The following is a 22,523-nucleotide window of genomic DNA, read 5'->3' as shown; positions in this document are numbered from 1 at the left end:
TCCACGATCATGGCGAGAGGTTACAGTAGTGCCCATCTACAAAGGAAAAGGTGCAACCAATCGGCCAGCATCGTACCGTCCCATATCCCTGCTGTCCATCATTTCAAAGGTGTCGGAGTGCATAGTGCTGACCAGGCTGGAAGCGGAAATAGCGCGCCTACAACCGCTGCCGGAATTCCAGTTTGGTTTCAGGCGTAACCTCTCAACCCAACATGCCCTGGCTCATGTCACCGACATCATCACCTACAACTTCACCCAAAGAACCCATACCGGCATGCTGTTGCTAGACCTAAGTCGTGCATTCGATTCATTTAACCATCAGGCTCTTATCCTTAAGCTGGCCTTTTTGGGATTCCACCCTGCACTACGATTCATCCTCCACTCTTTCCTTGAAGCCCGTACGTTCAACGTGCGGGTGGAAGGGTCCACTTCATCTACCAGAGAAATCACCGCAGGAGTCCCTCAAGGGTCCACGCTCTCCCCACTTCTTTTCTCCCTCTATTGTCATGACATCCCAAAACCCCCCGAATGCACGATAGTCATGTACGCGGACGATACCGCGCTGGTGGTATCACACCATGACCCCATCCTAATTAAAGCCAGGCTGACCGCGGCCATTAATTCTGTCAATAACTTTTTCATTTCCTGGGGCATCCTTCCCAACCCCACCAAGACCGAAGCAATTTTATTTACCAGACGCCACCCCCGTCTGCCTCCAGCACTGTTTGTGGGAGGCGCGGTGATCAACTGGAGCGATTCAGTGAAATACCTCGGTGTGACACTGGATCGCACACTGCGCTTCTCACCGCACTTCTCATCTGCCACTGCCCGGGCCTACCGCGTATTTAACTCGCTGTCCCCCATTCTCCGCCCCCACAGCCCCCTATCAGACCAGGACCGTGTACGCCTCTTCAAGGCGTACATTGTACCTATTTTACTTTATGCCTCAGTAATTTTTGCCCATGTACCCGACATCTGTTTCCACCAAATAAATACATGCTTCAATAAATTACTCAGAGCAACACTCGGGAAATACAGACACGTAATCAACATACAGCTACATGCCCTCGCAAACACGTCATCACCTAGAGCACGGGTCACACAATACACAGACAAATTCTTCCAGAAGGCTGCACAACACCCGTCTACTCTCATACAAAACATCGGAAAGCACGCCATCACCAGACCTCACCCACACAGACTCATCACCAACTACCACCCAGGTAGGCCACCCTGACTGGGCGGCCCAGGAAAAACCACCGCCCAAGACAGCACCGCTAGTGAGTGCAAATCAGTGTAAATAGTGTAAATAGGTATGGACACACCCCACAGTGCCATACAAGTGTAAAACAAGGGACGCCAACCATAGCGCATCATGTGTAACATAGTGCTTAGTTCAAATAATTTTTTATTCTTTATTTCATAATTCTTTCCACCTGTAACATGTACATATAGTCTAATTATCATTATTATTATTATTGTTATTATTATTATTATTACTAGTGACATTGAGTCAAAGACTCCAAACCAAAGACAAAAGGTTTTTTAAATTTTCCTTTTATTGTTGTTGTGGGTACGCCACTGCCAACCCCATACGAAAAAAAAAATAAAAGAAAACTTTAGAGTGCCCGTTGCCATGGAGGCGCAGAAAGCTTATTAAGCAATGTAATAACCTTTGCCATGGGTAAGAAGAAAGCATCAACATAGATTTTGTATGTTTGTTTCTGGTACCAAATTTCTCTCCTTTTGCTTAAAAACTTTCAGAGATATAATTGTTTATCTTAAAACCATATTTACCCGTTTTTATCCCCCTTAGTGGCGGAATTTAATAAAATAGTAAAATTGTTTTTAGTAGTTTTTGTATGTTTATTGTTGGTACCAAATATCATTTCTTACGTTTAAATAGTTTCCGAGATATAATTTACTATCTAAAAAACATATTCACCCCCTTTTCACCCCTTAGGAGTTGAATTTCGCTAAATGGTAAAATTTTTATTGGTAGTTTTCGTATGTTTATTACTGGTACCAAATTTCTCTCCTTTTACTTAAATAAATTCAGAGATATAGCCTAATTGTTTATGTTAAAACCATATTTACCCCTTTTTCACCCCCTTAAGGGTGGAATTATATAAAAAGATGTAGCCTAGTTTCTAAGTTAGCCGAAGACCTTTCTATTAAAAAAAAAGTTCATCAATATCGGTTGAGTAGTTTTCAATTGATGCTGGAACAAACAGACAAACTGACAAACTGACAAACAGACAAACAGACAAACAGACAAAAATTTTTAAAATTATATTTTTGTGTTCCCAATAATGTAAAACGTCATTTCCAAAAGTTTTTTCATGATTTTGTTCAATGTACAGACTTTTCACCTCGAACAGTTTTATTATTCGTATAGATAAAAGAATAAATACTTGAAATTATACTAGTAATCTGATTTTTAAAATGCAAGAATAATTAACCTTTATTGCCGAAATTGTTGTTGTAATAAACAATGAAAACCACATTAACTTTTCACTTCACTTTATAAACAGTCGACGAAACAGTTCACGTGTAGATGTAAGTTGTGTGCTGCCGCTGTCTTTCTTCTCCTCGGACGCATAGGCCAATCGAGTGGGAGAGAGATGAGGCGGCGCATGCGCACAATGAGCGTAACGGGACAGTGAGTCATCGTTTTTCGTGTATGCAGCCGGCGTTCATCGATTTTTTACACGTTATCACGTCAAAAAATTAGTTAAAAACCAATTCAAAATTTAAGTCCAACTGAAGAACAAACAGGGTAGAGCGGGGCTATTCTGATCATGGGGTAAATCCGATCATAATAAGAGAATTGGCAAAACAGCAAGCCATGAGCCGAAAGGAAACAATATCATCCCATCAGTCGCAAGCTGGGAGTGTTGGTGTTCACGTGGTAAAAAATTTCCGTTGTTATTCTAAACTTTGCTGTGTGTAAGGAAGCGATTCAACACCAAGGTAAGTCACGCCATGCATTTTTATCACTCCCAATAAAATCTCACATTCCAAAATAAGAAGCTACAATTACAGAAACGAGATATCTTTAAGTACTTTGGTTTCTTCATGTAGCATATTTACTGGAAAAAAATATCCTTGTATCAGTTCTGATAAAAACCAGTTTCCTCTTACATTTTGGACGGCAAAGGTAAAAGTCGACAAAATGGGGCAATTCCGATCACGCTTTTGGGGCTATTTAGATCACAGGAAATAATTTATTGCTCTGGAGAATACAGCACAGAAAGGATCGTATTTATCAACTAATCTTAAAAGCGATTACTCGACACTGCTCTATTGTCACGGTGCACAAAGCTGACAGAAAAAAGTATTATCTAAATGGTTCAAGGATAGCTGAGGGGACAGTTAGAGACCTAATATTGTAAGTGTAAGATAAGACATTAGCTGTCGCCAGTTTGTAGATACTGATGTTTATCTTTTCGACTACCGCACATTCCGTTGCGGTGATTGGTTTCACTGCCGATGCTTGGCGGGTCGCACCCTATATTACTCAAGAAAGAGTCGGCTGGTCGCACTCCGTGTTGGCCACACTTTAAATAACTCGCACACATTTTTTCATCTCGATGCCATAAAATAAATGTATTACCAACTTGACATATATAAAGCGAAAAAGTGTCAAGTTTGTACCTTGAAATATGACCATTGGTTAAATAATGTCAGAGTGTTTGCCATCTTATTTTGGATGGACACACATCACATTGTTCGCTTAAATGACTGAACTAATGCAGAGAAAATGAAATTGAACTTCTCTGTTTACCACCTCATACCACTCATGTCCTTCAACCTCTAGATCGCACACTATTCAAACCGTTAAAAACTTTCTACCATCAAGAAGCAACCACATTCATTCACAACAACCCAACACAATCGATCACCAAGTCTGACTTAGGAAAGATTTTCACAGCTGCGTGGAACAAAGCTGCATCCCATGTGAATGCTACTAAAGGGTTTCAGTGTACTGGTCTCTACCCATTTAACCCTAAGGCTATCTCGATGGATAAATTTCTACCATCTGTAGCTTTCCGAGCTGAATCTCCTTCTACATCAACAAAATCATCCACCATGCAAACTTCAGGTCCTTCATCTGATGTTTCTCTTGATCATGTTCAAAATAAGTCACACAGCCAACATTCCCCGTCCAAACACACAGTTTGCTCCAGTTCCCAAGCTTCATCCACCATGTCCATATCAGCTTCTACGTCCAAGTCTCCCAGTGAACAGAAACTGATTGGATTTGATGACATCATTCCAACCCCAAACAAATCATCTACAAATAGGAATGCACCGAAACAAACCAGAAAGCAGAAATCTCGACATCTGACATCGGATGGAAACATCAAGGCAACAGCAGAAAAAGTTAAAATTGCCACATTAAAAAAGAAACAGATAGATTGCATATTGAAGAGACGAATACTGTTTGCAGAAAATGAAATGGACTCTAGTGGAAAATAAATCCTCATCATGAAAGATTCGAGTGACGCACCATGTTGATTTTGCAACAGAAGATGGGGCCAGTCTGCCAACAGAGGGGACTGGATCAAGTGCCAGAAATGTAGAAGCTGGTATCATGAAATCTGTGTGGGTGCCAAAGGAAAGAAACAATTCAGATGCGGTAAATGTGTGTAATCATGATTGCCCCACTATGATCGGATTTACCCCGTGTGTGAACGCAATTACCCCACTTGTTTTGGGAATCCTGTGATATCACCTTTTAAAGAATTATTTTTTTGTAAGTTTATAATGTGCCATTAATTACCTTTTTCATTCAAGGTATATTAACTATACATATTGAAGTTTATGCTCATGTATTTTCAATAACTTAATCTTATTTTCAACAATTTATTTTCACAACACAATTTGAAGTGATCGGAATTGCCCCTCTCTACCCCATATTTAATTTTCCTTTTGCATAAAAGTAATTTATAGTGCTATTTTCCTATTTATTTTCTGAACAATAGGCTACTGCTCAATCATTGTATACTGGGGATGCAGTAAACGTTTAGCCAGATAGCTCGTTACAACGAGACAGGGAGGTCATTAGAGACGTGCGCAGTGTTCTTTCGGAAAACCTTTTGGTAAAAATCAAGATTGATGAAACTAATTCGAACCAGAGTCCTCCCGATTGCGCTACCTCATTCGACCATACGTAGTGCATTTCTGAGTAAGGCCCAATTCCAACAGCTGTCGCCTAATGTAGCATGCGGCTTGTCGTCTGCCGGAAGATGCATAATGGTGCCGCATGCTTCATGTGTTGCCTTGTGTCGTACACGCTCCTTGTCGAAACGTGTAGCATGTCACAAACGCAATTCTCTGAATCGACAGTTTCCTGGCAGATTCTGGTCAACAAGGACGTATTTACAGACTATTGCGGCTGCAGCTTATATTGTTATTGCGAATGTTCGCAGGAGGAAACGGCCCCTGTGTTGGAGGCGCGAAATATTCATTACACCACAAGAGACACAAAACGAATTTTATGACAAATTGTGTGCTGACGACAAAGCACACTTCAGAAATTTTGTTAGAATGAGTCAGGAAGACTTCGACATTTTTCTACAGAAGATTATGCCCATTATAATAAAGTGCGACACCAACTTCCATGAAGCAATACCAGTTTAAGTGCGATTGTTGATAACGCTCAGATTTATCGCAAGTGGGGACAGTTACGCGTCTCTGATGTACTTGTTTCGTGTTTCGGAACCCAGCATCTCACGGATCGTACCAGAAGTATGCAGGGCTCTTACTGAGGTGTTGAATCACGCTGTGAAGGTAAGTAAACAAAAATATAAGCGTTAGTTTACATTACCATATATATATATAAATTTGTACTTCTGCAATGAAAGTGACCAATGTATTAATCGATATCGCATTACACACAAGATTACATATGAATACCTGAAAACAATTTATGGACGCTCAAGAGTAAAGAGTAAACTAACATATCACACAAAAATGTTTATGTAAAGGAAAAAGGTGTTATAACTTTAAAATACAACCTCCGCAATTCATAATATAGTCGAAACCATAGCATATAGAAACTTTAATGCTTTATAGCATTGCAGACACATTAGGAAATTAAGTCTGGACTTAATGTGAAATCGGTAGTTCGAAATCAACGTCTTCGTTGTTGCACTGTACTTGTGTTTGGGTCAAGTCGCTGTCGTTGTAAGGTGCTAATGATGGTGAATTATGAACCTCTGGTGAAAGTAGTGAAGGTGAATGTGTTTCACTTGTATAAACAGATGAAGATGAATGCGATGAATAAGCGATGGTACATGCTAAGTTGATGGTGTGTAGTTGCAACTGCCTGTAAAGGCGGGAGGATGAAAATCGTATTTGTCAATTGTTGCCTCAAACAAGATGTTGTTTATGTTGTGTTTCGCTATTGCTTGTACTCTTGGTGCTAATTTGCGTAATTCGTTTTCCACATGTTCTCCATACACTGATCAGTCATCTCTCCTAACAGATGCCTTTAAAATTGCGTGTGCTTCTTCCCTCCTTTCCTCTTCCATTGAAAGTTTCTTTTTCTTGCACTTTCCTTTTTTTATTATCTATCTGCTCACTCGGCTAGGTGGCAGTTGATATTGAGTCATATTTGCCAGTCCAATTCCATCGTTCATAGACATAACTGTCGATTCCTGACTTGCAGCACTTTGTTCACCATCTATCACCTCCGTGTCATCCTGAATAAATAACGTGTGGTAGCTTTCATATAGATAACTCACACACGTTTTGTCTATTCGTGGTAATGGCCAAAGTGAGCACTAAAGGTGCCACTAATTTGAACACTGTACACTAGAATAGCATTACTTTTCCTGTTCTTAGAAACATGTGTTAACCGGGAGGGGGGCGTCCTATTTAATTGCCCACGTGGGGCAATGTATGTCATTCGCTCCCTAACTATTAGGTATCGTTATATAAGATAGGAAATGTTTCCAAAACATTTATTACGAATAGAAGAAAACCTGTAAACTGTACATGGAGGGACCTGACATTACAATAAAGTAAATATCTGCACAGATGACGAAATCTTCAAAATTTGTGTGTTACGATTATGCTTGATAACTATTTTCCAGATTCCAAACAGTCCTAAAGCATGGAAAAGTTAAGCACGAGAGTTCCCCACTGCATGTAACTATCCACACTGCATAGACGCCGTGGACGGCAAACATGTACTGATTCGTTGCTCAAATAACACTGGTATGTAGTCAGTTTTATAATTATAATGGAACCTTCAGCATAGTTTTAATGGCAGTTGACGATGCCATGTATAATTATGTGTGTGTGTATGTATGCAAACATCGGATGTCAAGGTAGGATATCAGACGGTGGTGTTTTCCGGCCAACTGACTCGTACAAGAATCTTTCCGAGAACGAATTGTCTCTTCCACTTCCCGTGGCTCTGCAAGGTAGGACAAAATGATCAAACTGTCTCCTCGTTATGGACGATGCATATCCTTTGCATATAAATAAGTGCACATTATGAAACCATATGCTGGTGGTCACGACATAGGTTCACCCCAAAGAATATACAATTACAGACATTCACGTGCACATCGGATAGTAGAAAACTGCTTTGGATTGATGTCGAGTGTTTTCCGAGTGTTTCGAAAGCCAATGGAGATAAGTGTAGAAAACGCAGTGACTGCAACCACGACCTGTATCCATCTGCACAACTTTCTTCGGAATAGTGAAACCTCAAGACACCTTCACTCGCCGCGGTGGGGTAAAGGAGAAACGATTGGTCTGAAATGAATACAGAACCCCTCCTCCTTTCCGCCAAGCCTCCCCCGTACCGTGGTGGGGTGAAGGAGAAAGGGTTCGGGCAGTTGACCCATTCGTACAGATGACATAGAACCCGCGTGCAATTCAAAGATGGTGAACAGGGATGCGGGGGAGCGTAGCAATACAGGGTCACGGGACACGGCTGGCCAGTGACACGAAAGGCCGCGGTGGGAGTGGGCGATTGCTGTTTTTGGTGGGAGAACGCTGTGTCACTTAAGATCCAAGTTAGTGTTACTGCTAAGTTTTAGTGTGTACGCGTTTCTTGTTATTAACCGACTTCAAAAATAAATAATAGTTAAAAAACTAAACAAACGCGCTTTTATAGAAAATCAAACTAAAAAGTAAAAAATAATTTTCAATAAATTTAAACTACGGATAATATGATTAACAAGAAATTGAATTTTATTGTAAAAAAAAAAGCGTGGGTTGCTTGTTGTCAATTGTTATGAATATTTTATTGACAGATATTGGTAGAAGTAGTCATTTTGAAAATATCTTAAAAAGCACTCAACGCTTTTTTTTACAATAAAATTCAATTTCTTGTTAATCATATTATCCTTAGTTTAAATTTATTGAAAATGATTTTTTACTTTTTAGTTTGATTTTCTATAAAAGCGTGTTTGTTTAGTTTTTTAACTATTATTTATTTTCTACTTTTTAGTTTGGTTACCTACAAAAGCGTGTTTTATTTGAACTGACATTTATCTTTTTTTTTTACTAGTAATCATTTCAATTGACTTTTGTATTTTTTTTCTCCAATCTTCATCTCTTTTTTGTGTTTTAGTTTTATTTATCATTGTTGTTCCCACCAGTAATGGACAATTAAAAGATCCCACAGACTAACGAGCTGAGGGAGTGTCGCTAAAGTTGTTTAAAAAAAAGGCTTATTCAAATTTATATTGTCAAAGACAGAACCTAGAGTGGGAGTGTTGGAATTAGTTTCTGTCTTAGATTAATTTGTTTCTTGATGCACTCACTATTACTTTCTCTATGGACATTCTCTTTTGTTCAGTTGTATATCATGTTGTTATATTAAATGGCCACGCTGATTACTTTAATTAATCCTTTTTAATAAAATGGGACAAACTTCACAAATTATTGCATTGTCATCGATCCTTGATAAGGTGCAAAGTTTCTAATCAATCCGTCGTTTTGAAAAGGGTGAAAATAACGTTGAAAGATTCCGTTGAGCGTGTTAAAAATCATTAATCCTGAGGATCCTGGTAAGGAAAATGGGACAAACTCTACAAATTATTGCATTGTCATCGGTCCTTGATAAGTGTGCAAAGTTTCAAATGAATCCGTCCTTTTAAAAGGGGGGAAAATCACCTTCAAAGATTCCGTTACATAGATACATAGATACATAGATACATACCTAGCTAATAAAAGCGTGTTAAAAAAGGAGGATATCAATTAGCGTGTATGTTTTTATTTTTTTTTAATGTTAATCGATTTCTCCGTCAATCGTGGACCGATTTTGAAAATTATGTTTTCGTTTGAAAGGGTATACTCTCGAGGTGGTCCCATTTCAATTTTGTTACGCTCTTCAATCATGATACCCACTTTTGTCTTTTGAAACGGTTTTACACCTGAATGTAGGCAACGTTTTAAACTCCGATTTATTAAAAATAGAATAGGAAATAGGGTTAATTGGCCGATGCGATACGGGAACTGGGTTTTTTGTGTGGAATATAAAAGAGGATTATCCACCATCTTGAATTTTGACATCATAGCAGCCATCTTAAATGACTTTGACCCAAGCTATTGGTGTGGAATAAAAGAGGATTGTGAGGATTGTCCACCATCTTGGATTTTGACGTCAAAACAGCCATCTTGGATGACCTTGGCCTTTGACATTTACCCAAGCTGCCATCTTGGATGATGTCATCGTAGACATTTTGTTTTTCCTGCTGTTTTCCTAAAACTTTTGTATTAAGAAGTCACCACCCCCATCTTGAATGTGCAGATGCCTACATATGTGATCGATGCAGATTGTTTTGAAAGTGTCCGGAGCTGGGTGTTCGAACTCAAGTCCGTCCGTTAGTAGGTGCCACTTGCAAGAATTGCATTTTTATCACCAAAGTTCAATTTAGTTTTATAAAATAGTTTATACAGACGTAGCATTTTTATTGATTTATTTTGATTTCATACTTAGTTGAGTTAATTATTTCATAAATAAAATAATTTTTCTCGAAGTGGTTTTTATTTTATTTTTTGAAAACCTTAGGTGTCCGCCACTAGGGGACTTCATGTCAGAAGAAGGCCGTATGCCATGGCAGGACAGGTATGCATAAAGTAACATGTATGTGAACGCCATCACACGAAGAAGTAGTCGTAATTGTTATAATTGTGACTTTTTCTTTCTTGTTTTTCATTTAATCCTGCCAATTACTTGTGCTCTGTGTTGACTATTTCGGGCCGCACCAAAGCCCCCAATGTACTTATGTGGAAAATAGTCCATTCATTGATACATTGTTGTACTTATTTAAACATAATAATACTGCAAAAATACTGTCCAAATATATTTACAGTGTTTCAGTTGTTTCAATCATTAACTTCATTAACATTCTAAGAAAAATAACCCAAGGTTACATAAAAATATCAAAATGTATTTCTTAAATGTGTTCCGTGCATGGTTGCATGTACAGATTCACCCACCCTTAACTAAGTATTTACAACATTTAGGGCTTATTTCAATAAGCTTTGAGCACATTCACTCTACAAATGTATAACCAGGGACGTAGGCAGCGGGGGGTTGGAGGGGGGATTAGCCTCACAAAACAAATAACATATTATTACTAAACATTTAGAGCTACATTTACTTGTAGAAAATTATGTGTTGAAGTTACACTATCTGCTGAAATAACCCCCAATTTTACACCTGGAAAACAATATTTTTTTTAGGGGGGGGGAGGGGTGACGACGACTTACGTATCTTCCTTATATTTATCTTTTAAAGGAGTGGTCCGTGTTATGCATATATGCCCAAGTTAAAACCCCTCTCCCCACGCACAAATTCTGTGGCATGCGGCAATATTGTCGGCCCGACAGGTGGCGACATGTCGCATGCCACATGACGCACTGTGTTGCCTCAGTTGAAAACCAACAGCCTGTACGTCATTGCCGTATGTTGCATTTCGCCCAAAATGTTGCCTCAGTGCAATCAAGGCTATAAAAATTAAATATTAAATTAAATATTTAAATATATATTCACCCTCACAGGGTACATATATAATTTACTCTCAAACTTGATTTCTATTAATTCAGACCAGTGTTGCGTAGTATTCCAATTTTGCTTTCCTGTTCTCTGATTTAGTATTTTCATAAACATGCACTAGAGACACTATGGCCTATGAAGGACAAATAAACACACTTTGTCATTAATAATATATGGATTTCTTTATTTATACAGAAGGTTCCTCTTTTCTATGGTTCGAATAATAATGGTGGCGAGCGAGTAGAAAGATAGAGAAAGCGTGAAAGAAAGGGAAAAATAGAGAAAGAGACTGAAGGAGTAAGAGGACGAGAGAATGAAAAATAGAAGAAAAGAGATAAGAGAAAGTAAGAAAGTTAATGTCAAAAATTAAAGAGAATTAAAGAGAAAAAGAGAAGGAGGCAAGGGAGAGAGTGTTAGAGAAAGAAAGAGAATAAAGAGAAATAAAAACGTAAGACAAATAAAGAGAAAGAAAGCGAAAGAAAGAGTGAAGGAGGGAAAGGGAGAGAAAGTGAGACGGAGAGTAAAGGAGAGAAAGACAGAATAAGGAAGAGAAGGGACAAAAAGTATGAGAGAGAAAGATATAATAAGAGAGATATAATAAGAGAGAGAAAGCGAGATAAAATGGTAATTTGAGAGAATAAATTTTAAGAGAAAGCGATAAAAAAGAGAGCAAAAAAGAAAAGTAATGAGAAAGAGTTGCTTTGTATGTGTGTACCTAACATCACCAAAAAATTTAAAGCAACACTGCAACCCATCCCGGACATTAGATAATAAATGAATAATCAGTAGTGAAAGGTTTATTTCAACATCTCATATGTACCTAGGTACATCCAGACATACAACGCGGAAGCGTGCAAGGGCCCTGATTTAATATTCATAAAAATAAAACACATCATTGTTCAAAAACTATTGCACGTGGCGCAAAACGGATTCTCGCAAAATGACGCGGTATACTTTGAGAAAGTTTTAATGTACAAGCAAGTTTTAATTTTCAAAATATGGAGTCTTAAAAAATTAGTTAACTATCGGAGGGCATGACACTAAAAACTTTAGCGTACTGATGAAAAAATTAAGAATTAATTTTATGACGAAGCACAACTGCCACATGAAATACACGTGAATATTTAGCATCGCTATACTCTTTAGTGTACGAAATGAAAAATTGAAGGATTTTCCTGGGTAACTTAATGAATAATGGTAGTTTAAGTAATGCAGTGTCACGCGCTCTCAGGCAATGCAACGGAGCCATCACCCGTAGTGCTACTCAGATGACTGAATGCGCAGAAACGCTGGAAGGCTGCAAGTCCTCTTCCAGTTGGCTCGGGCCGTCTGTTAGTGGTGGGGAAATACGCGCTCGGGGAGAAGGCGGGATACCTGGGCCTAACTGCGCGCAAAGGATTATAACGGCATCCCTCCCGGCCTGCGCGCGCCCGATGACAAGGAAGAGTGAATACTGCTGACACGCGCTCACCCACATATTGGTATCCATAGCATCGCACACGCGCATGTGGCGTATGTATGTGTGTATACGGGAAAAAAATTTAAAATATATTTTTGTAATTGTAATAATATTTTGTAACATCCAGCCATGGATTACAATTCTTTTCCCTGTATGTTTTCATAAAAATTTTGCAAACTTAGTTTAGACATTTATAACTATGGATCATATGTTATTTCATTTAATTTTTATTATTTGTTAACATGCACAATCGGATGCGTTCTGCAATATATTTTCTTCTTTTATTGTCACCGGAGAAAAGTTTTTTTGTTTATTTGTCACGGTACAGTATTCCATCTACAACGTCTGAATCATTGTTGCAGCAACTGCAAATGAAACACCTAAACCTCAATACAGTTTATGTTTCTGATGGCTTATATGTGCAAATCATGAATGTTCGAAAGATTTATCTACACCATAAAAGTGGCGATGCCTGCTCACAGTTGCTGCTATCTTGCGGCTATAAAAAGTGACGTTGCCTGGACACAGTTGCTGCTATCTTGTGGGTATACTAGAATGTCAGGTTTGCTTGTGTTTAGTTAATGTTATCGTTCATAGGTAGCGCGCTGGTCTACCACTAGCGCGTGGTGAACCCTTCAACAGTCGAACAGTTTATACCGGATCAGTATAAACTGTTCGACTGATGAACTGATCGACCCAACTCATCGCAAAAGTGTCTGGGTTGTTCCTTAGGTGCTTCTTCCACGGACTCCTAGAAGGCCTGAATTCTTGGGAAGTCATTTTCACTGGCTGGAAAGCTGAAATCCCGCCTCATAACACGAATCCCTCTAAATCGTGTTAAAGTGGGGGGCAACAGTGTTTCTATTGGCTTACCAGAAAAGTTACTTTTTGAAGGGTGTGACTAGCAGAGTCTCTATTGGCTCGGCAGATTAGTGGGAGTGTCTTCGACCCACGGTCGAACAGTTTAACAGTCGAACAGTTGATACCCCGCCGATTTTTATTAGTAATAATAAGTAGTGGCACAATGAGAAAGACACGAAACTAACCACGCATCTGTGGCTGTGACGCACAGTGAATTATAGGGTTTCAGCGAACCAACGTCAAAATGTTGGCTTACTATGTCAGCTACTTTAAGTGACATTGTTATTCTAAAATCATGCATAGATTTTAACTGACTATTAAAAATTTTCTAAGGGGCTAGCGTATGTATTTATTTTCAAACAATTCCATTCAAAATAAACCAACCACCACTTTTTCAACCAACATTCACCACAGAAAGGAAATACAGTATTTGGTTGTTGATTTCTAAAGAAAACATTAAAAATCTTAGCTACACAGTTTATCTAGCACATGCTTATAACTCTGGCACAACTACCACATGCAAAAACCTCGACCAGTATTTTAAGAATTTGCTACTCAAGTGATGTTAATTAATATGTATAAGTAACCTATAAGTATTTTCAAATGTAGCATTCTATACTTGGGGTAGAAATAATGTTACTATAAACAATAAAAACAAATGGAAGCTGATACTTTTGGTTACTTCATATAGATTAATCCTTGCCGGATTTGATTATGAGTATCAGAAAACATGACTATGTGTTACACCTAAGAAAGAAAGAAACAAATTAAGGACATAAAACTTAGATTAATCTTTACTTCTTTGAGGCAATTAAAATAATAAAGTAATGTAACTGAAATTTTCAGTTTTAAGGATCGCTGAATTTAAATTTAACCAAAGTTAGTTCATTGATTTATTTAAATTTATATTTTACTCTCCGCGGATGTATAGAGAGTTGTAAACAACAAATATTTACCATTATAAAAATTATTTTAAAATACTCACAAAATGCTTATATTCTAAGCTTTATAAGATACTAAATAATTATAATTTAAATAGTTGATACAGTATAAATATTACAGAACAGTTGGACACGTAACTGTAAATGTTAAAAATATTTTTTTCCATATTTATCAATATCAAATGGAAAATATATGAGGTTTTTTAAATTATATAGTTTAATCTGTTAAATACATCATAAAACATAAATAGAGCAAAAAATTAATTATGTTGTAATATTAGTTTGATGTACTGTATAACAAATGAAAGATATAATGTTATCTAGGTCTCAAGTTAAATGCTAATTTGCCAACCTGTATTTACCAAATATTATCTTTTTCAAAAAGGGTCAGAGAAAAAGATTTTCTTAAATTAGTTTAAGTGGAAGCGATTAAAATAAATATTTTACCAAAATGTGTTAATAGATCAAGTTCATAGAATTAAATTATGCTCATAGACTTATATTTACATGGACAAGTTGGAAGGAATTTTCTCATTTCCTTTATCTTGGAAGTAAGCTCAAAAGAGCGCGGTTTATTCTTCACGGCTTATGGGCTGGATATTATGTATATTGAGTGCTCAAGAAACATTTCAGAGAGCAAAACGTTAGTTCGTAGCATATTAGTTTTATGTTGTGCTGTTCTTTAGGTTAACCAACAATTTTCACGGTGTTCTTTGCTAACCAGTATTGATATTTTGAATGCGATTGATTTATTATAAAAAAGAATTAAGCAGTACAAATTAGGTACATTACCAAATTACAGATAGGTTTGGGGTGCTGTACTTGATTATCTTTCTGCTTTATACTGTCTTGGACATAAGGGGGAACTAAGATATTAAGCTAAATACACGCTTTCTTCCACAAAATAATTTGTCGGATTACTTCTGAAGCTCCAAAAAAATTAATTTACTCGAACTGTTACTCTGGCAATCTGAAAAGATTTGTTTAATGTGTCTTATAATTATTGTTGGCACGACTTTATTCTCACTAAATAAATACTTCAGTTATGTTAGAATCTTTTTGTTGGGGCGATACATTTCTATGTCCATTGTACACCTTAGGTTGCCGAATGTTGCCAAATCGAATCTCATACAAAATAACCTCTATCTTGACATAATTAAGAACAGCTGACCTGTGTTTTGCAGTTAAACGTTTGTTAAAAATTAGTAAGGGCATGCATATGGTACATGTGGTACATATGGTACATATGGTACATGTCTGTTGCAATACCAATCACAGTAATCTAGTGCGGAAGCAAACTTGACCTCAGTAGCTCGGTCTTCTCTTGCAGACGGCCGCCAATCACGAGGAAGAAACCGCTGGAGCGGGTATACCTTGTAGCTGTCTGATCGACGTTCCAAATTTTTTGCGTAAAATGCTTGCCTTAATAATGTGTTTAAAAGCTGGTTTTATGCCCTGAGTAAATAATATTTTATAATTTTAATTTGACATACGTGTGGTTTTAATACCGGCCATACGTGACCCCTGAAATTGCACAATAGAGATATTAAAAATGTGTGTATACGAGACCCCATGCATTTCTGGTTTTGTTATGGGGTAATGTGATATGAATTATCATATTCATAAAGATTTATTTCAAAATCTGTAAATTGAATGCTGGAGACTGACTAAATAAATAATTCATGTGCAAGCAGTGTTTGATATGAAGTTTTTTTACTTTTAGATACAACGATACGAGAAATTGCTCAGGACAAATGTTATTCCAAAACTTATTTCCCGAAACGATTTAAATCATTGAATGAAAACAAACAGGGAAAAAACTCACGCCATTTTAATCTATAAGTCAACGACGAAAACCATACATTTTTCATTTCTGGAATTTCGTTTATTCTTTACGAAACTGGTGATTCTTCACATAACAATAACATAAAAATACATAGTACAAATAAATTTCCGGAGTAACTATTTACACGCAGATCAATTACGTTCCATTTTTGGTCACCCAACGAAGCTTAAAGGTTTTTTAATGACACACAACATGCAATTGATGGTAAACCACATTAAAACAATATATGTTTGGGATATCACACATTATTTTGTTAGAGAACAAATGCAAGATGTCTTTTTTCAGCATATTCTTTTTCCATATTGGCGCTTATAGCAACTTATACGCTATTAAATCTGCCTTTCACCAAAAATATATATAATCTATACTAATATTATAAAGCTGAAGAGTTTGTTTGTTTGTTTGTTTGAACGCGCTAATTTCAGGAACCACTGGTCCGATTTGAAAAATTCTTCCAGTGTTGGATATTACATTTATCGAGGAAGGCTATAGGCTATATTATATTATCAATAACATTAGGGATCCTTACTAAAAGTCCAATTTGGAATCAAATGCGCTGGAGGGGGTTAGATACAACATGCAGTACTCGTACAAAGTGTGTGTTGACAATGCCGCAGGCGCTAGAAGTTTATTTAATATTGCCTATTAACATTGTTGCCATGCACTAGATGCCTTATAATTCTTAATTTTCCCATACATGTAAAAAACACCCTTGTGATATTAACAACGAAGCAATCAGTACCCTCATAAGATTTCAATTAGTATTTAAATACTTTTTATCACTTTAAATCACAAACCAAAACTATTGTTTCTTTCCTCTCTCTGTGTTTAATTTGTTTTTTATTGCCTTTTTTTTCAAGTATATATATTTTACAGACTTGAAACTTCACAGTAATGTTCCTTATGTTACGCAGGATGACTTTTTCCGAAAATTAGATCCCATGGGTGGTTAAAACCAGGCAACAGTGGGTACTTTGTCTGCATGAGAACAGGATTTTGCATTGTTCATGCCTTCTGCGTCTCCATGGCAACGGGCATCGCGCGGCAGTGGCGTACCCACAAGGAGGGGCATGTATAATGAGCGGCGCAAGAGTGATCTGCCTGTAGACTGCCGTAGCGAAGTACGGGTACATCAGTTGTACGTTGCGTGCACGAGTCGGGAAACCATCGGTGCTATTCATTTTCTCTCCGGTACATTATACAGCATTGTAATAAATTTTCACTGAATTTTTTTTATTTACCATTACTGTAAATGGGAGATGTGGCTTAATTTTTTTCCATTAGTATAGCCGTGCGAAGCCGGGTCGGGCAGCTAGTTTTGGATAAAATTAACATTGTTAGTAAAATACGAAAACGAACGTGCTTTTTTTTTAGTTACCTCAAAGAATAAGCATCGCTTGTTTTTACAGCAACTACGCATTATAAATTACGAGTGTACTGCGTCATCATAATTTTTGGTTTTGCTATTGGTTTAGATGTTTTGGCTATAGATTAAGGCCCTCAGAATTGGTAAAATAAATGTGTAAACTGGAAAATACTTTAAGAACTAAAAATCTTTGTAACATGTTTCTTTTCTACAAATATGTACAAATGTATATAGAATATTCATAACGTATTTGGGCTAAAAAAAAAAAAAAACTATGTAACAAGCGTTATTTTGTCACAACAAAATATTTTTCTTAGTGAGGCATTCTGTTTATTTTGTGGTGGCTACTTAGTAATAAGTTTAAAATTGTGTGTTATGGCTTAGCTAAACACTTTTTAAAAACCTTGCTTAGGTACTATCTTCTTTATCTTGTTTTCTATCATTATACTAAACGGCAAAACGTACGTTGTACTTGACATAGTGTCATGTTCATACATCAGGGTGAAATGTGATGATATAACAAACTTCAAAATGCTGCCAACATACTAATTACTACTCTAGTTCACCAATTATAGAAGCCGGTAACTAACACATTACACCTTTTATAAGACGTTAATGCGCACTACAATACCTTTGCGCTTACATTGCCAACTTAATCGGATGTTTAGGCACTTGACAATATTACATTATACACAGTTTTGGGCAGAGATGTTTTCAAGGGTTAATTTTATAAAATGTTGAGTTAAGCATAAATGGACGGTATTACATCAAAAAACCGTACCTACTTCTCTGCAACTATTTTTTTTTAAAATTAATTTAAACTAATGTTTTTAGCATGTGCATAAATATCTCCAAGCATATAACAACTTTCAGATGTTCAATTATGTACAGAAACCTAATTTCTGAAATAAATGTTATTTGAAAATTCCTGCTGTGCGTCTTTATTCTTATTAGTCCTTTCCAAGAACTATGTTACCTTAATTAAATATTTTATAATTTTGTTTGATCGAAATACAGACTAATTTCTTGAATAAAGTATTCTGTTAGGTAAAATCAAATCAATATCTTTAAATATCTCACCAAAAGCAATTTAGTAAATTAATTCATCTTTGCTACTATATTTGATTTCTGGGCGATTTATCCTTAATTTAGATTCTTTGAAATTTTGTCTTTCAGAAAAAAATTATATTAGAGAGTAACAACATTTCCTTATTTACATTTTAACACTCTTCCACAAGTGATGCGGTTCACACTGAAAGCCAGAGTCTGGCAGGTCTAGAAGCGAAGAGTAAGTTAGGTAGCTGATGTCTTCGAACACCAGAAAGGCCGGAATGAATGACCTCACTTTCAAGAATGTCTCTACCTACTAGCATTTTAGTTTGGCAACATGGCAGCCTGACACCTTTCTGTCACGGGACATGGGAGATTATCTAACCCTGCAATGCCCAAGCCTAATAGAAAGAGAGGGCCCACGCGCGAGAGAGACGGAGATACGAGCGCTCCTTGCTACCTGAACAGTACCACTAGCGCAGACATGCGGAATTCTCCTTCTGAGAAGACTACATAAATCGAGAAACACTAGTAATTTGTTTGTTTATTGTACTTGCAGAATTTACATAATACATATTATATTTGTTTATTAGTTTTATTTCGTGAAACTGATAACTCAATGTTACATTAAAATAAATAATTTTTTTTACCAAAAAATTATATTTTTTGCATCGAGCTAGGATCTTACCTAAGACGACAATCTATCGAATCAAAATTACATTACAGGCAATTTTTTGATGATTTAAAAATTTTTATCGGAATTTTTAGGTCATAATTACATATTTTCAGAATGACGGGGAAGATGGGCGATATCAGCTCGCTGGCGGCTGGTAAACTAGGAATTAAAGTCAATTTTAGGATTATTCACTATATTTAATGAAATAAATATTTTTTAGCTGAAATAATATTTTTTTTGTTTCGTTCAAGGGTCGAATCGAGAACTGTAAAAGATCGAATCAATCAAAATTTTAATGGGTGCATTTTTTATTATTTTGTAATTTTTTCCAAATTTCTAGCTAAATAAATACGTGTTTCCAAGATGGTGGTCGATATGTTATCATCGGCTTGCTGGAGGCTGATAGTTCAGGAACTATAATCTCTTTTAGGCCTTTCCACTATATTTATTAAAATTAATATTTTTACATAAAATTAAATTTTTGAATCGAACAAGGATAGAACCAAGTACTTAAGAGGCCACTCTAGTGTTTCAGGGGCACTACGCAACCCGCGTTAACCTCATAAGATTCAATGCTATTTTCATTTTGCTTATAACTAATTAACTAATATAGATTTCGAAATGATGCTTGCTTTATATGTAAGACAACGATGCTCTTATTAAAGCCCCTTTCTTCAAAAACGTGCATAAATTATGGTTTTATACTATTCTTTACTAATATGCATAAGTGTATTGTCTAGGTTTGAACCATAATTTATGCACGTTTTTGAAGAAAGGGGCTTTGATAAGAGCATCGTTGTCTTACATATCAAGTAAGCATCATTTCGAAATCTATATAAGTTAATAAGTTATAAGCAAAATTAAAATAGCATTGAATCTTATGAGGTTAACGCGGGTTGCGTAGTGCCCCTGAAACACTGGAGTGGCCTCTTAAATTAATTGAATTAATCAATATATCAATGATTGGTATTTTTAATGTATTTTGGATTTTTTTAAAATAATTACGAATTTCCAAGATGGTGACCTAGACAGCCGAAAATATGGTGGGCGCATTAGCAATAAATACTACTGCACTCCAGTGGGTAAAAATTAAACCAATATGGTATCACCTTGGCGATGTCGCTTCCTTGGCATTAGTGGTGGGAGGGCAGTCTGTCGGTGGCTTTCTTGGAGGAAGGTTCCGTCGCCATTTTTTCTGCTTTCGTCGAGTTGGACCGAGGTCGCCACATTTTTAGTGTGTTTTTTTAGTTAAGACTTTTATGAAATTGTACTCAACATTATTTATACATTTTTTTTTTCGATTTTTGGATAATACATCGTATTTTCAATATGGTAAAATTCAAGATAACGGCAGTGTTCTCTAGCATACAATGTGCGCACTATGTGACACTAGCGCTCCTGATAGTGAGTATTGAAAAATAAAATATAGCGTATGACTCGTTACAGGTGATGCTATTATTCCTCGAATACAAAATATTTATAAGTTTGAATACATGTGTTATTTTTATATATACCTTATTTAATTCTCAATCTGATTAATGTCTCTATGGCAGTGTGGTAAATGCATATGTATTCAAATCCAGTGGTCAGGACTGTCATGGTGCGGATCACAGCACTTCCAATGTATTTTGTAAAAAAAATACAATTTAACATGTCGATAAGAACCATAACAGCTCTGCTATGTAATGGAACATCGACCTTATCGGAATGAGACAGAGCGATTCTAGCGCTCTCTAGGAACAAAAAAAAAAAGATTACATAATCGAAGATGGTGGCCTTCAGCATAACAGAAATCCAAGATTGTAGCCGTGATGTCATCCAAGATGGCGACATCCAGCAGACGAACAAATATGGCGGATATGATGTCAGAATCGAAAAAAATTACATAAGATACAAGATGGCGGATTTGATATCAGAATTTAAAATGGCACAATTGACGTAAATATTAAAGATGACAGGCATAACGAAAGGTGCAACGTTAGTGACTTAGTCACTCGATTTATAGATGGAGGAATCCAAGACAATGGCCGGGGTAAATGACAAAGATCAAGACCAAGTTCATCCAAGATGGCCGCCATGACATCACAATCCAAGAATGCGGAAACCACAACCGACACCAGGCTCCGGCTTCAGATGCACAAAAACTGTTATATACCAACTACTAACAGTGAAATTATAATTCGGACCTTAGGTCAAACTTTATTTTAATGAAGGCCACTTGCATATCAATGTACAATAATATGTGAGAGGTCTCATAATATAAACTACAGCCAAGAAAATATGATACAAATATAAACAACACTTAATATACATGATTAAATACGATTGCTACGAAGCAATCCTGGTAACGCATTAATAAAATTTACGTTACTGCGCAATGCAAGCGCATGCAAATAATACATGACAAGCAAAAAAGACCATCATGCGGGTCAAACGGGACGATAATCAATTATACAGCTTCCCAGTGCTAGGGAACATTTACAAAACTCTGAATCAAATCAAAATAATGAATAGTTTTAGAAGTGAAAAACGAAACAGCCGAATCATTATTACAAAAGTTAACATTTAACAAATATTCACGGGAACGCATCACGCCGAAACGCACAATGACTCACTATAAGTACGGTGATCTCACTTAACACTAGACGAAAATAATCTGAGTACAAACTAAAATTCGAAGTGACTATCACCGTACTTACACTGTCGTCTTGCCTGTACCTCGGACATATGGGTCGCGGAACTTCTTAAGTCTTGCCTACGACGAATATATTCAAAGTGACTTATAATTCTGAGCAGTTACCTCGGTCAAGAACTAGCAACTAATGAGGATATTTTAATGTCAGCAGTTTAAATGTCCTACGGAAACGCCACACACCTGCGCAGCGCTCGAGAGGAGAGGAAGTATATATCCTTAGGGAATGGAGGAGAAGGAAGAGAGAGAGAATGTGAGGGCGCGCGTGTCGTCACGAAGCAAACGAGTCCGTTTAAAGACACACATCACACCAACATACACACATACTCAGACAAATATCTGATGTCATAAACTTATTTCCCTTCCAAATTCAAAATGACATAAAACCACCAGTACTTGTATGTTCTCGGTCATTATAAAAAGTGCTCATATGGCATATGAAATCCAGCTTTTTCATTAAATAAATAGCTCTACACGTTTACATTGTAATAATGCCTGCTTATTAACCTCTTCATACACTGCCCATAGATGTGTTGTCAGTTACGAAACTGGTAATTGTTGTTGTTGGGGCTCGCACTTAAAATATGTATCTCATGTTCATGG

The 22,523-nt window shown here is 36.7% G+C and overlaps 1 protein-coding gene across 2 annotated transcripts in view; it reads left to right on the top strand.

Moving 5' to 3' along the window:
* Positions 1-22,523, top strand: part of LOC134535896 (cytochrome P450 6j1-like) — a 64,518-nt gene that overhangs the window by 19,265 nt on the left and 22,730 nt on the right. The window contains exon 1 of one of the 2 annotated variants that reach the window (XM_063375269.1): positions 6,301-7,227. The exons of the other annotated variant lie outside the window; for it this stretch is intronic. The gene's annotated coding sequence lies outside the window, so the exon portion shown is untranslated. Of the gene's footprint in view, positions 1-6,300; positions 7,228-22,523 lie in introns of those variants that run through there. 2 annotated transcript variants of the gene reach the window in all.

This window comes from Bacillus rossius, chromosome 1 (genome assembly GCF_032445375.1).
Source record: "Bacillus rossius redtenbacheri isolate Brsri chromosome 1, Brsri_v3, whole genome shotgun sequence".
Taxonomy (NCBI): Eukaryota; Metazoa; Arthropoda; class Insecta; order Phasmatodea; family Bacillidae; genus Bacillus; species Bacillus rossius.
Note: the sequence above shows the minus strand (reverse complement) of the source record. Positions and strands in the feature narration are given on the sequence as shown.